This window comes from Hemitrygon akajei, chromosome 10, assembly GCF_048418815.1.
Source record: "Hemitrygon akajei chromosome 10, sHemAka1.3, whole genome shotgun sequence".
Taxonomy (NCBI): domain Eukaryota; kingdom Metazoa; phylum Chordata; class Chondrichthyes; order Myliobatiformes; family Dasyatidae; genus Hemitrygon; species Hemitrygon akajei.
Window position 1 is genome coordinate 98,154,509 of NC_133133.1, and position 17,431 is coordinate 98,171,939.

A 17,431-nucleotide genomic window follows, 5' to 3' on the forward strand; every position below is an offset into this window, starting at 1 on the left:
CGTAGGGCAGATCCCACATCACCACAGTGTTTTTCTGTCCATCCCAAGGACAGATCCCACATCACCACTGAGTGTCCTGTCCTTCAACAGGACAGATCCCACAACACCACAGAGTTTCCTATCCATCCCTAGGGCAGATCCCACATCACCACAGCCTTTCCTGTCCATCCGAAGGACAGATCCCACATCACCACTGAGTGTCCTGTCCTTCAACAGGACAGATCCCACAACACCACAGAGTTTCCTATCCATCCCTAGGGCAGATCCCACATCACCACAGCGTTTCCTGTCCATCCCAAGGACAGATCCCACATCACCACTGAGTGTCCTGTTCTTCAAACGGACAGATCCCACAACACCACAGAGTTTCCTATCCATCCCTGGTGCAGATCACACATCACCACAGAGTTTCCTGTGCATCCCTAGGGCAGATCCCACAACACCACAGAGATTCCTATCCATCCCTAGGGCAGATCCCACATCACCACAGAGTTTCCTGTCCATCCCTAGGGCAGATCCCACATCACCACAGTTTATCCTGTCCATCCCTGAGGCAGATCCCACATCACCACAGAGTTTCCTATCCATCGATAGGGGCAGTCTTACATTCACTGCAGAGTTTCCTATCCATCCCTGGGTAAGATCCCACATCACCACAAAGTTTCCTGTGCATCCCTAGGGGAGATCTCACATCACCACAGAGTTTCCTGTCCATACCTACGACAGATCCCACAGCACCACAGAGTTTCCTGTCCATCCCTAGGACAGATCCCACATCACTACAGAGTTGCCGGTCCATACGTAGGGCAGATCCCACATCACCACAGTGTTTCCTGTCCATCTCAAGGACAGATCCCACATCACCACTGAGTGTCCTGTCCTTCAACAGGACAGATCCCACAACACCACAGAGTTTCCTATCCATCCCTAGGGCAGATCCCAAGGCACCACACAGTTTCCTGTCCATCCCTAGGACAGATCCCACATCACCACAGAGTTTCCTGTGCAGCACCAGGGCATATCCCACATCACTGCAGAGCTTCCTGTCCATCACCAGGACAGATCCCACATCATCAAAGAGTTTCCTGTCCATCACCAGGCAGATCTCACATCACAAGAGAGTTTCCTGTCCATCCTTAGAACATGTCCCACATCACCACAGAGTTTCCTGTCCATCACCAGGGCAGATCTCACATCACAAGAGAGTTTCCTGTCCATCCTTAGAACAGATCCCAAGGCACCATACAGTTTCCTGTCCATCCCTAGGACAGATCCCACATCACCACAGAGTTTCCTGTCCATCACCAGGCAGATCTCACATCACAAGAGAGTTTCCTGTCCATCCTTAGAACATGTCCCACATCACCACAGAGATTCCTGTACATACCTAGGGCAGATCCCACATCACCACAGAGTTTCCTGTCCATCCCTAGGGCAGATCCCAAGGCACCACACAGTTTCCTGTCCATCCCTAGGACAGATCCCACATCACCACAGAGTTTCCTGTGCAGCACCAGGGCATATCCCACATCACTGCAGAGCTTCCTGTCCATCACCAGGACAGATCCCAAATCATCAAAGAGTTTCCTGTCCATCACCAGGCAGATCTCACATCACAAGAGAGTTTCCTGTCCATCCTTAGAACATGTCCCACATCACCACAGAGTTTCCTGTCCATCACCAGGGCAGATCTCACATCACAAGAGAGTTTCCTGTCCATCCTTAGAACAGATCCCACATCACCACAGAGTTTCCTGTCCATCACCAGGGCAGATCTCACATCACAAGAGAGTTTCCTGTCCATACCTACGACAGATCCCACAACACCACAGAGTTTCCTGTCCATCCTTAGAACAGGTCCCACATCACCATAAAGTTTCCTGTCCATCACCAGGGCAGATCTCACATCACAAGAGAGTTTCCTGTCCATCCTTAGAACAGATCCCACATCACCACAGAGTTTCCTGTCCATCACCAGGGCAGATCTCACATCACAAGAGAGTTTCCTGTCCATCCTTAGAACAGATCCCACATCACCACAGAGTTTCCTGTCCATCCCTAGGGCAGATCCCACATCACCACAGAGTTTCCTGTCCATCCCTAGGACAGATCCCACATCACTACAGAGTTGCCGGTCCATACGTAGGGCAGATCCCACATCACCACAGTGTTTCATGTCCATCCCAAGGACAGATCCCACATCACCACAGAGTTTCCTATCCATCGATAGGGGCAGTCTTACATTCACTGCAGAGTTTCCTATCCATCCCTAGGTCAGATCCCACATCACCACAAAGTTTCCTGTGCATCCCAAGGGCAGATCTCACATCACCACAGAGTTTCCTGTCCATACCTACGACAGATCCCACAACACCACAGAGTTTCCTGTCCATCCCTAGGACAGATCCCACATCACTACAGAGTTGCCGGTCCATACGTAGGGCAGATCCCACATCACCACAGTGTTTTTCTGTCCATCCCAAGGACAGATCCCACATCACCACTGAGTGTCCTGTCCTTCAACAGGACAGATCCCACAACACCACAGAGTTTCCTATCCATCCCTAGGGCAGATCCCACATCACCACAGAGATTCCTGTCCATACCTAGGGCAGATCCCACATCACCACAGAGTTTCCTGTCCATCCCTAGGGCAGATCCCAAAAGCACCACACAGTTTCCTATCCATCCCTAGGGCAGATCCCACATCACCACAGCCTTTCCTGTCCATCCGAAGGACAGATCCCACATCACCACTGAGTGTCCTGTCCTTCAACAGGACAGATCCCACAACACCACAGAGTTTCCTATCCATCCCTAGGGCAGATCCCACATCACCACAGCGTTTCCTGTCCATCCCAAGGACAGATCCCACATCACCACTGAGTGTCCTGTTCTTCAACAGGACAGATCCCACAACACCACAGAGTTTCCTATCCATCCCTAGTGCAGATCACACATCACCACAGAGTTTCCTGTGCATCCCTAGGGCAGATCCCACAACACCACAGAGATTCCTATCCATCCCTAGGGCAGATCCCACATCACAAGAGAGTTTCCTGTCCATCCTTAGAACAGATCCCACATCACCACAGAGTTTCCTGTCCATCACCAGGGCAGATCTCACATCACAAGAGAGTTTCCTGTCCATACCTACGACAGATCCCACAACACCACAGAGTTTCCTGTCCATCCTTAGAACAGGTCCCACATCACCACAAAGTTTCCTGTCCATCACCAGGGCAGATCTCACATCACAAGAGAGTTTCCTGTCCATCCTTAGAACAGATCCCACATCACCACAGAGTTTCCTGTCCATCACCAGGGCAGATCTCACATCACAAGAGAGTTTCCTGTCCATCCTTAGAACAGATCCCACATCACCACAGAGATTCCTGTACATACCTAGGGCAGATCCCACATCACCACAGAGTTTCCTGTCCATCCCTAGGGCAGATCCCAAGGCACCACACAGTTTCCTGTCCATCCCTAGGACAGATCCCACATCACCACAGAGTTTCCTGTGCAGCACCAGGGCATATCCCACATCACTGCAGAGCTTCCTGTCCATCACCAGGACAGATCCCAAATCATCAAAGAGTTTCCTGTCCATCACCAGGCAGATCTCACATCACAAGAGAGTTTCCTGTCCATCCTTAGAACATGTCCCACATCACCACAGAGTTTCCTGTCCATCACCAGGGCAGATCTCACATCACAAGAGAGTTTCCTGTCCATCCTTAGAACAGATCCCACATCACCACAGAGTTTCCTGTCCATCACCAGGGCAGATCTCACATCACAAGAGAGTTTCCTGTCCATACCTACGACAGATCCCACAACACCACAGAGTTTCCTGTCCATCCTTAGAACAGGTCCCACATCACCATAAAGCTTCCTGTCCATCACCAGGGCAGATCTCACATCACAAGAGAGTTTCCTGTCCATCCTTAGAACAGATCCCACATCACCACAGAGTTTCCTGTCCATCACCAGGGCAGATCTCACATCACAAGAGAGTTTCCTGTCCATCCTTAGAACAGATCCCACATCACCACAGAGTTTCCTGTCCATCCCTAGGGCAGATCCCACATCACCACAGAGTTTCCTGTCCATCCCTAGGACAGATCCCACATCACTACAGAGTTGCCGGTCCATACGTAGGGCAGATCCCACATCACCACAGTGTTTCATGTCCATCCCAAGGACAGATCCCACATCACCACAGAGTTTCCTATCCATCGATAGGGGCAGTCTTACATTCACTGCAGAGTTTCCTATCCATCCCTAGGTCAGATCCCACATCACCACAAAGTTTCCTGTGCATCCCAAGGGCAGATCTCACATCACCACAGAGTTTCCTGTCCATACCTACGACAGATCCCACAACACCACAGAGTTTCCTGTCCATCCCTAGGACAGATCCCACATCACTACAGAGTTACCGGTCCATACGTAGGGCAGATCCCACATCACCACAGTGTTTTTCTGTCCATCCCAAGGACAGATCCCACATCACCACTGAATGTCCTGTCCTTCAACAGGACAGATCCCACAACACCACAGAGTTTCCTATCCATCCCTAGGGCAGATCCCACATCACCACAGAGATTCCTGTCCATACCTAGGGCAGATCCCACATCACCACAGAGTTTCCTGTCCATCCCTAGGGCAGATCCCAAAAGCACCACACAGTTTCCTATCCATCCCTAGGGCAGATCCCACATCACCACAGCCTTTCCTGTCCATCCGAAGGACAGATCCCACATCACCACTGAGTGTCCTGTCCTTCAACAGGACAGATCACACAACACCACAGAGTTTCCTATCCATCCCTAGGGCAGATCCCACATCACCACAGCGTTTCCTGTCCATCCCAAGGACAGATCCCACATCACCACTGAGTGTCCTGTTCTTCAACAGGACAGATCCCACAACACCACAGAGTTTCCTATCCATCCCTAGTGCAGATCACACATCACCACAGAGTTTCCTGTGCATCCCTAGGGCAGATCCCACAACACCACAGAGATTCCTATCCATCCCTAGGGCAGATCCCACATCACAAGAGAGTTTCCTGTCCATCCTTAGAACAGATCCCACATCACCACAGAGTTTCCTGTCCATCACCAGGGCAGATCTCACATCACAAGAGAGTTTCCTGTCCATACCTACGACAGATCCCACAACACCACAGAGTTTCCTGTCCATCCTTAGAACAGGTCCCACATCACCACAAAGTTTCCTGTCCATCACCAGGGCAGATCTCACATCACAAGAGAGTTTCCTGTCCATCCTTAGAACAGATCCCACATCACCACAGAGTTTCCTGTCCATCACCAGGGCAGATCTCACATCACAAGAGAGTTTCCTGTCCATCCTTAGAACAGATCCCACATCACCACAGAGTTTCCTGTCCATCCCTAGGGCAGATCCCACATCACCACAGAGTTTCCTGTCCATCCCTAGGACAGATCCCACATCACTACAGAGTTGCCGGTCCATACGTAGGGCAGATCCCACATCACCACAGTGTTTCATGTCCATCCCAAGGACAGATCCCACATCACCACAGAGTTTCCTATCCATCGATAGGGGCAGTCTTACATTCACTGCAGAGTTTCCTATCCATCCCTAGGTCAGATCCCACATCACCACAAAGTTTCCTGTGCATCCCAAGGGCAGATCTCACATCACCACAGAGTTTCCTGTCCATACCTACGACAGATCCCACAACACCACAGAGTTTCCTGTCCATCCCTAGGACAGATCCCACATCACTACAGAGTTGCCGGTCCATACGTAGGGCAGATCCCACATCACCACAGTGTTTTTCTGTCCATCCCAAGGACAGATCCCACATCACCACTGAGTGTCCTGTCCTTCAACAGGACAGATCCCACAACACCACAGAGTTTCCTATCCATCCCTAGGGCAGATCCCACATCACCACATAGATTCCTGTCCATACCTAGGGCAGATCCCACATCACCACAGAGTTTCCTGTCCATCCCTAGGGCAGATCCCAAAAGCACCACACAGTTTCCTATCCATCCCTAGGGCAGATCCCACATCACCACAGCCTTTCCTGTCCATCCGAAGGACAGATCCCACATCACCACTGAGTGTCCTGTCCTTCAACAGGACAGATCCCACAACACCACAGAGTTTCCTATCCATCCCTAGGGCAGATCCCACATCACCACAGCGTTTCCTGTCCATCCCAAGGACAGATCCCACATCACCACTGAGTGTCCTGTTCTTCAACCGGACAGATCCCACAACACCACAGAGTTTCCTATCCATCCCTAGTGCAGATCACACATCACCACAGAGTTTCCTGTGCATCCCTAGGGCAGATCCCACAACACCACAGAGATTCCTATCCATCCCTAGGGCAGATCCCACATCACCACAGAGTTTCCTGTCCATCCCTAGGGCAGATCCCACATCACCACAGTTTATCCTGTCCATCCCTGAGGCAGATCCCACATCACCACAGAGTTTCCTATCCATCGATAGGGGCAGTCTTACATTCACTGCAGAGTTTCCTATCCATCCCTAGGTAAGATCCCACATCACCACAAAGTTTCCTGTGCATCCCTAGGGGAGATCTCACATCACCACAGAGTTTCCTGTCCATACCTACGACAGATCCCACAGCACCACAGAGTTTCCTGTCCATCCCTAGGACAGATCCCACATCACTACAGAGTTGCCGGTCCATACGTAGGGCAGATCCCACATCACCACAGTGTTTCCTGTCCATCTCAAAGACAGATCCCACATCACCACTGAGTGTCCTGTCCTTCAACAGGACAGATCCCACAACACCACAGAGTTTCCTATCCATCCCTAGGGCAGATCCCAAGGCACCACACAGTTTCCTGTCCATCCCTAGGACAGATCCCACATCACCACAGAGTTTCCTGTGCAGCACCAGGGCATATCCCACATCACTGCAGAGCTTCCTGTCCATCACCAGGACAGATCCCACATCATCAAAGAGTTTCCTGTCCATCACCAGGCAGATCTCACATCACAAGAGAGTTTCCTGTCCATCCTTAGAACATGTCCCACATCACCACAGAGTTTCCTGTCCATCACCAGGGCAGATCTCACATCACAAGAGAGTTTCCTGTCCATCCTTAGAACAGATCCCAAGGCACCATACAGTTTCCTGTCCATCCCTAGGACAGATCCCACATCACCACAGAGTTTCCTGTGCAGCACCAGGGCATATCCCACATCACTGCAGAGCTTCCTGTCCATCACCAGGACAGATCCCAAATCATCAAAGAGTTTCCTGTCCATCACCAGGCAGATCTCACATCACAAGAGAGTTTCCTGTCCATCCTTAGAACATGTCCCACATCACCACAGAGTTTCCTGTCCATCACCAGGGCAGATCTCACATCACAAGAGAGTTTCCTGTCCATCCTTAGAACAGATCCCACATCACCACAGAGTTTCCTGTCCATCACCAGGGCAGATCTCACATCACAAGAGAGTTTCCTGTCCATACCTACGACAGGTCCCACATCACCACTAAGTTTCCTGTCCATCACCAGGGCAGATCTCACATCACAAGAGAGTTTCCTGTCCATCCTTAGAACAGATCCCACATCACCACAGAGTTTCCTGTCCATCACCAGGGCAGATCTCACATCACAAGAGAGTTTCCTGTCCATCCTTAGAACAGATCCCACATCACCACAGAGTTTCCTGTCCATCCCTAGGGCAGATCCCACATCACCACAGAGTTTCCTGTCCATCCCTAGGACAGATCCCACATCACTACAGAGTTGCCGGTCCATACGTAGGGCAGATCCCACATCACCACAGTGTTTCATGTCCATCCCAAGGACAGATCCCACATCACCACAGAGTTTCCTATCCATCGATAGGGGCAGTCTTACATTCACTGCAGAGTTTCCTATCCATCCCTAGGTCAGATCCCACATCACCACAAAGTTTCCTGTGCATCCCAAGGGCAGATCTCACATCACCACAGAGTTTCCTGTCCATACCTACGACAGATCCCACAACACCACAGAGTTTCCTGTCCATCCCTAGGACAGATCCCACATCACTACAGAGTTGCCGGTCCATACGTAGGGCAGATCCCACATCACCACAGTGTTTTTCTGTCCATCCCAAGGACAGATCCCACATCACCACTGAGTGTCCTGTCCTTCAACAGGACAGATCCCACAACACCACAGAGTTTCCTATCCATCCCTAGGGCAGATCCCACATCACCACAGAGATTCCTGTCCATACCTAGGGCAGATCCCACATCACCACAGAGTTTCCTGTCCATCCCTAGGGCAGATCCCAAAAGCACCACACAGTTTCCTATCCATCCCTAGGGCAGATCCCACATCACCACAGCCTTTCCTGTCCATCCGAAGGACAGATCCCACATCACCACTGAGTGTCCTGTCCTTCAACAGGACAGATCCCACAACACCACAGAGTTTCCTATCCATCCCTAGGGCAGATCCCACATCACCACAGCGTTTCCTGTCCATCCCAAGGACAGATCCCACATCACCACTGAGTGTCCTGTTCTTCAACAGGACAGATCCCACAACACCACAGAGTTTCCTATCCATCCCTAGTGCAGATCACACATCACCACAGAGTTTCCTGTGCATCCCTAGGGCAGATCCCACAACACCACAGAGATTCCTATCCATCCCTAGGGCAGATCCCACATCACCACAGAGTTTCCTGTCCATCCCTAGGGCAGATCCCACATCACCACAGTTTATCCTGTCCATCCCTAGGGCAGATCCCACATCACCACAGAGTTTCCTATCCATCGATAGGGGCAGTCTTACATTCACTGCAGAGTTTCCTATCCATCCCTAGGTAAGATCCCACATCACCACAAAGTTTCCTGTGCATCCCTAGGGGAGATCTCACATCACCACAGAGTTTCCTGTCCATTCCTACGACAGATCCCACAGCACCACAGAGTTTCCTGTCCATCCCTAGGACAGATCCCACATCACTACAGAGTTGCCGGTCCATACGTAGGGCAGATCCCACATCACCACAGTGTTTCCTGTCCATCTCAAGGACAGATCCCACATCACCACTGAGTGTCCTGTCCTTCAACAGGACAGATCCCACAACACCACAGAGTTTCCTATCCATCCCTAGGGCAGATCCCAAGGCACCACACAGTTTCCTGTCCATCCCTAGGACAGATCCCACATCACCACAGAGTTTCCTGTGCAGCACCAGGGCATATCCCACATCACTGCAGAGCTTCCTGTCCATCACCAGGACAGATCCCACATCATCAAAGAGTTTCCTGTCCATCACCAGGCAGATCTCACATCACAAGAGAGTTTCCTGTCCATCCTTAGAACATGTCCCACATCACCACAGAGTTTCCTGTCCATCACCAGGGCAGATCTCACATCACAAGAGAGTTTCCTGTCCATCCTTAGAACAGATCCCAAGGCACCATACAGTTTCCTGTCCATCCCTAGGACAGATCCCACATCACCACAGAGTTTCCTGTCCATCACCAGGCAGATCTCACATCACAAGAGAGTTTCCTGTCCATCCTTAGAACATGTCCCACATCACCACAGAGATTCCTGTACATACCTAGGGCAGATCCAACATCACCACAGAGTTTCCTGTCCATCCCTAGGGCAGATCCCAAGGCACCACACAGTTTCCTGTCCATCCCTAGGACAGATCCCACATCACCACAGAGTTTCCTGTGCAGCACCAGGGCATATCCCACATCACTGCAGAGCTTCCTGTCCATCACCAGGACAGATCCCACATCATCAAAGAGTTTCCTGTCCATCACCAGGCAGATCTCACATCACAAGAGAGTTTCCTGTCCATCCTTAGAACATGTCCCACATCACCACAGAGTTTCCTGTCCATCACCAGGGCAGATCTCACATCACAAGAGAGTTTCCTGTCCATCCTTAGAACAGATCCCAAGGCACCATACAGTTTCCTGTCCATCCCTAGGACAGATCCCACATCACCACAGAGTTTCCTGTCCATCACCAGGCAGATCTCACATCACAAGAGAGTTTCCTGTCCATCCTTAGAACATGTCCCACATCACCACAGAGATTCCTGTACATACCTAGGGCAGATCCCACATCACCACAGAGTTTCCTGTCCATCCCTAGGGCAGATCCCAAGGCACCACACAGTTTCCTGTCCATCCCTAGGACAGATCCCACATCACCACAGAGTTTCCTGTGCAGCATCAGGGCATATCCCACATCACTGCAGAGCTTCCTGTCCATCACCAGGACAGATCCCACATCATCAAAGAGTTTCCTGTCCATCACCAGGGCAGATCTCACATCACAAGAGAGTTTCCTGTCCATCCTTAGAACAGATCCCACATCACCACAGGGTTTCCTGTCCATCACCAGGGCAGATCTCACATCACAAGAGAGTTTCCTGTCCATCCTTAGAACAGATCCCACATCACCACAGAGTTTCCTGTCCATACCTAGGGCAGATCCCACATCACAACAGAGATCCTGTCCATCCCTAGGACAGTTCCCACATCACCACAGAGTTTCCTGTCCATCCTTAGAAAAGATCCCACATCACCACAGAGTTTCCTGTCCATCCCTAGGGCAGATCCCACATCACAACAGTGTTTGCTGTTCATCACCAGGGCAGATCCCACGTCGCCAGAGTGTTTCCTGTCCATCCCTAGGACAGATCCCACATCACCACAGAGTTTTCTGTCCATCACCAGGACAGATCCCCCATCACCACAGAGATCCTGTCCATCCCTAGGACAGTTCCCACATCACCACAGATTTTCCTGTACATCCCTAGGACAGATCCCACATCACCACACTGTTTCCTGTCCATGCATAGGACAGATCCCACATCACCACAGAGATTCCTGTCCATCCCTAGGACAGATCCCACATCACCAGAGAAATTCCTGTCCATCCCTAGGACAGATCCCACATCACCACAGAGTTTCCTGTCCAACCCTAGGGCAGCTCCCACATCACAACAGAGATCCTGTCCATCCCTAGGACAGTTCCCACATCACCACAGAGTTTCCCGTACATCCCTAGGACAGATCCCAGATCACCATACTGTTTCCTGTCCATCCCTAGGACAGATCCCACATCACCACACAGTTTCCTGTCCATCCCTACGACAGATCCCACAACACCACAGAGATTCCTGTCCATCCCTAGGACAGATCCCACATCACCACAGAGATTCCTGTCCATCCCTACGGCGGATCCCACAACACCACAGAGTTTCCTGTCCATCCCTAGGACAGATCCCACATCACCACACAGTTTCCTATCCATCCCTAGGACAGATCCCACATCACCACAGAGTTTCCTATGCATCCCTAGGGCAGATCCCACATCACCACACAGTTTCCTGTCCATCCCTAGGACAGATCCCACATCACCCCAGAGATTCCTGTCCATCCCTAGGACAGATCCCACATCACCACAGAGTTTCCTATCCATCCCCAGGACAGATCCCACATCACCACAAAGTTTCCTGTCCATCCCTAGGACAGATCCCACATCACCACACAGTTTCCTATCCATCCCTAGGACAGATCCCACATCACCACAGAGTTTCCTATCCATCACTAGGGCAGATCCCACATCACCACAGAGATCCCTGTCCATACCTAGGGCAGATCCCACATCACCACAGAGTTTCCTATCCATCCCTAGGGCAGATCCCACATCACCACACAGTTTCCTATCCATCCCTAGGACAGATCCCACGTCACCACAGAGTTTCCTATCCATCGATAGGGGCAGTCTTACATTCACTGCAGAGTTTCCTATCCATCCCTACGTCAGATCACACTTCACCACAAAGTTTCCTGTGCATCGCCAAGGCAGATCTCACATCACCACAGAGTTTCCTGTGCATCCCTAGGACAGATCCCACATCACCACATAGTTTCCTGTCCATCCCTACGACAGATCCCACAACACCACAGAGATTCCAGTCCATCCCTAGGACAGATCCCACATCACCACAGAGATTCCTGTCCATCCCTACAGCGGAACCCACAACACCACAGTGTTTCCTGTCCATCCCTAGGTCAGATCCCACAAGAACACAGAGTTTCCTGTCCATCACCAGGACAGATCCGACATCACCACAATATTTCCTGTCCATCCCTAGGGCAGATTCCACATCACCACAGAGTTTCCTGTCCATCCCCAGGACAGATCCCACATCACCACAAAGTTTCCTGTCCATCCCTAGGACAGATCCCACATCACCACACAGTTTCCTATCCATCCCTAGGACAGATCCCACATCACCACAGAGTTTCCTATCCATCACTAGGGCAGATCCCACATCACCACAGAGATCCCTGTCCATACCTAGGGCAGATCCCACATCACCACAGAGTTTCCTGTCCATCCCTAGGACAGATCCCACATCACCACACAGTTTCCTATCCATCCCTAGGACAGATCCCACATCACCACAGAGTTTCCTATGCATCCCTAGGGCAGATCCCACATCACCACACAGTTTCCTGTCCATCCCTAGGACAGATCCCACATCACCCCAGAGATTCCTGTCCATCCCTAGGACAGATCCCACATCACCACAGAGTTTCCTATCCATCCCCAGGACAGATCCCACATCACCACAAAGTTTCCTGTCCATCCCTAGGACAGATCCCACATCACCACACAGTTTCCTATCCATCCCTAGGACAGATCCCACATCACCACAGAGTTTCCTGTCCATCACCAGGACAGATCCGACATCACCACAATATTTCCTGTCCATCCCTAGGGCAGATTCCACATCACCACAGAGTTTCCTGTCCATCACCAGGGCAGTTCCAACATCACCACAGAGATCCTGTCCATCCCTAGGACAGTTCCCACATCACCACAGAGATCCTGTCCATCCCTAGGACAGTTCCCACATCACCACAGAGTTTCCCGTACATCCCTAGGACAGATCCCAGATCACCATACTGTTTCCTGTCCATCCCTAGGACAGATCCCACATCACCACAGAGTTTCCTGTCCATCCCTACGACAGATCCCACAACACCACAGAGATTCCTGTCCATCCCTAGGACAGATCCCACATCACCACAGAGATTCCTGTCCATCCCTACGGCGGATCCCACAACACCACAGAGTTTCCTGTCCATCCCTAGGACAGATCCCACATCACCACACAGTTTCCTATCCATCCCTAGGACAGATCCCACATCACCACAGAGTTTCCTATGCATCCCTAGGGCAGATCCCACATCACCACACAGTTTCCTGTCCATCCCTAGGACAGATCCCACATCACCCCAGAGATTCCTGTCCATCCCTAGGACAGATCCCACATCACCACAGAGTTTCCTATCCATCCCCAGGACAGATCCCACATCACCACAAAGTTTCCTGTCCATCCCTAGGACAGATCCCACATCACCACACAGTTTCCTATCCATCCCTAGGACAGATCCCACATCACCACAGAGTTTCCTATCCATCACTAGGGCAGATCCCACATCACCACAGAGATCCCTGTCCATACCTAGGGCAGATCCCACATCACCACAGAGTTTCCTGTCCATCCCTAGGACAGATCCCACATCACCACACAGTTTCCTATCCATCCCTAGGACAGATCCCACATCACCACAGAGTTTCCTATGCATCCCTAGGGCAGATCCCACATCACCACACAGTTTCCTGTCCATCCCTAGGACAGATCCCACATCACCCCAGAGATTCCTGTCCATCCCTAGGACAGATCCCACATCACCACAGAGTTTCCTATCCATCCCCAGGACAGATCCCACATCACCACAAAGTTTCCTGTCCATCCCTAGGACAGATCCCACATCACCACACAGTTTCCTATCCATCCCTAGGACAGATCCCACATCACCACAGAGTTTCCTGTCCATCACCAGGACAGATCCGACATCACCACAATATTTCCTGTCCATCCCCAGGGCAGATTCCACATCACCACAGAGTTTCCTGTCCATCACCAGGGCAGTTCCAACATCACCACAGAGATCCTGTCCATCCCTAGGACAGTTCCCACATCACCACAGAGTTTCCCGTACATCCCTGGGACAGATCCCAGATCACCATACTGTTTCCTGTCCATCCCTGGGACAGATCCCACATCACCACAGAGATTCCTGTCCATCCCTACGACAGATCCCACAACACCACAGAGATTCCTGTCCATCCCTAGGACAGATCCCACATCACCACAGAGATTCCTGTCCATCCCTACGGCGGATCCCACAACACCACAGAGTTTCCTGTCCATCCCTAGGACAGATCCCACATCACCACACAGTTTCCTATCCATCCCTAGGACAGATCCCACATCACCACAGAGTTTCCTATGCATCCCTAGGGCAGATCCCACATCACCACACAGTTTCCTGTCCATCCCTAGGACAGATCCCACATCACCACAGAGTTTCCTGTCCAACCCTAGGACAGATCCCACATCACCACAGAGTTTCCTATCCATCCCCAGGACAGATCCCACATCACCACAGAGTTTCCTGTCCATCCCTAGGACAGATCCCACATCACCACACAGTTTCCTATCCATCCCTAGGACAGATCCCACATCACCACAGAGTTTCCTATCCATCACTAGGGCAGAACCCACATCACCACAGAGATCCCTGTCCATACCTAGGGCAGATCCCACATCACCACAGAGTTTCCTATCCATCCCTAGGGCAGATCCCACATCACCACACAGTTTCCTATCCATCCCTAGGCCAGATCCCTCATCACCACACAGTTTCCTATCCATCCCTAGGACAGATCCCACGTCACCACAGAGTTTCCTATCCATCGATAGGGGCAGTCTTACATTCACTGCAGAGTTTCCTATCCATCCCTACGTCAGATCACACTTCACCACAAAGTTTCCTGTGCATCGCCAAGGCAGATCTCACATCACCACAGAGTTTCCTGTGCATCCCTAGGACAGATCCCACATCACCACATAGTTTCCTGTCCATCCCTACGACAGATCCCACAACACCACAGAGATTCCAGTCCATCCCTAGGACAGATCCCACATCACCACAGAGATTCCTGTCCATCCCTACAGCGGAACCCACAACACCACAGTGTTTCCTGTCCATCCCTAGGTCAGATCCCACAAGAACACAGAGTTTCCTGTCCATCACCAGGACAGATCCGACATCACCACAATATTTCCTGTCCATCCCTAGGGCAGATTCCACATCACCACAGAGTTTCCTGTCCATCACCAGGGCAGTTCCAACATCACCACATCGTTTCCTGTCCATCCGCAGGGCAGATCCCCCTTTACCACAGAGTTTCCTGTGCAGCACCAGGGCATATCCCACATCACTGCAGAGCTTCCTGTCCATCACCAGGACAGATCCCACATCATCAAAGAGTTTCCTGTCCATCACCAGGCAGATCTCACATCACAAGAGAGTTTCCTGTCCATCCTTAGAACATGTCCCACATCACCACAGAGTTTCCTGTCCATCACCAGGGCAGATCTCACATCACAAGAGAGTTTCCTGTCCATCCTTAGAACAGATCCCAAGGCACCATACAGTTTCCTGTCCATCCCTAGGACAGATCCCACATCACCACAGAGTTTCCTGTCCATCACCAGGCAGATCTCACATCACAAGAGAGTTTCCTGTCCATCCTTAGAACATGTCCCACATCACCACAGAGATTCCTGTACATACCTAGGGCAGATCCCACATCACCACAGAGTTTCCTGTCCATCCCTAGGGCAGATCCCAAGGCACCACACAGTTTCCTGTCCATCCCTAGGACAGATCCCACATCACCACAGAGTTTCCTGTGCAGCATCAGGGCATATCCCACATCACTGCAGAGCTTCCTGTCCATCACCAGGACAGATCCCAGATCATCAAAGAGTTTCCTGTCCATCACCAGGGCAGATCTCACATCACAAGAGAGTTTCCTGTCCATCCTTAGAACAGATCCCACATCACCACAGGGTTTCCTGTCCATCACCAGGGCAGATCTCACATCACAAGAGAGTTTCCTGTCCATCCTTAGAACATGTCCCACATCACCACAGAGATTCCTGTACATACCTAGGGCAGATCCAACATCACCACAGAGTTTCCTGTCCATCCCTAGGGCAGATCCCAAGGCACCACACAGTTTCCTGTCCATCCCTAGGACAGATCCCACATCACCACAGAGTTTCCTGTGCAGCACCTGGGCATATCCCACATCACTGCAGAGCTTCCTGTCCATCACCAGGACAGATCCCACATCATCAAAGAGTTTCCTGTCCATCACCAGGCAGATCTCACATCACAAGAGAGTTTCCTGTCCATCCTTAGAATATGTCCCACATCACCACAGAGTTTCCTGTCCATCACCAGGGCAGATCTCACATCACAAGAGAGTTTCCTGTCCATCCTTAGAACAGATCCCAAGGCACCATACAGTTTCCTGTCCATCCCTAGGACAGATCCCCCATCACCACAGAGATCCTGGCCATCCCTAGGACAGTTCCCACATCACCACAGATTTTCCTGTACATCCCTAGGACAGATCCCACATCACCACACTGTTTCCTGTCCATGCATAGGACAGATCCCACATCACCACAGAGATTCCTGTCCATCCCTAGGACAGATCCCACATCACCAGAGAAATTCCTGTCCATCCCTAGGACAGATCCCACATCACCACAGAGTTTCCTGTCCAACCCTAGGACAGATCCCACATCACCACAGAGTTTCCTATCCATCCCCAGGACAGATCCCACATCACCACAAAGTTTCCTGTCCATCCCTAGGACAGATCCCACATCACCACACAGTTTCCTATCCATCCCTAGGACAGATCCCACATCACCACAGAGTTTCCTATCCATCACTAGGGCAGATCCCACATCACCACAGAGATCCCTGTCCATACCTAGGGCAGATCCCACATCACCACAGAGTTTCCTATCCATCCCTAGGGCAGATCCCACATCACCACACAGTTTCCTATCCATCCCTAGGCCAGATCCCTCATCACCACACAGTTTCCTATCCATCCCTAGGACAGATCCCACGTCACCACAGAGTTTCCTATCCATCGATAGGGGCAGTCTTACATTCACTGCAGAGTTTCCTATCCATCCCTACGTCAGATCACACTTCACCACAAAGTTTCCTGTGCATCGCCAAGGCAGATCTCACATCACCACAGAGTTTCCTGTGCATCCCTAGGACAGATCCCACATCACCACATAGTTTCCTGTCCATCCCTACGACAGATCCCACAACACCACAGAGATTCCAGTCCATCCCTAGGACAGATCCCACATCACCACAGAGATTCCTGTCCATCCCTACAGCGGAACCCACAACACCACAGTGTTTCCTGTCCATCCC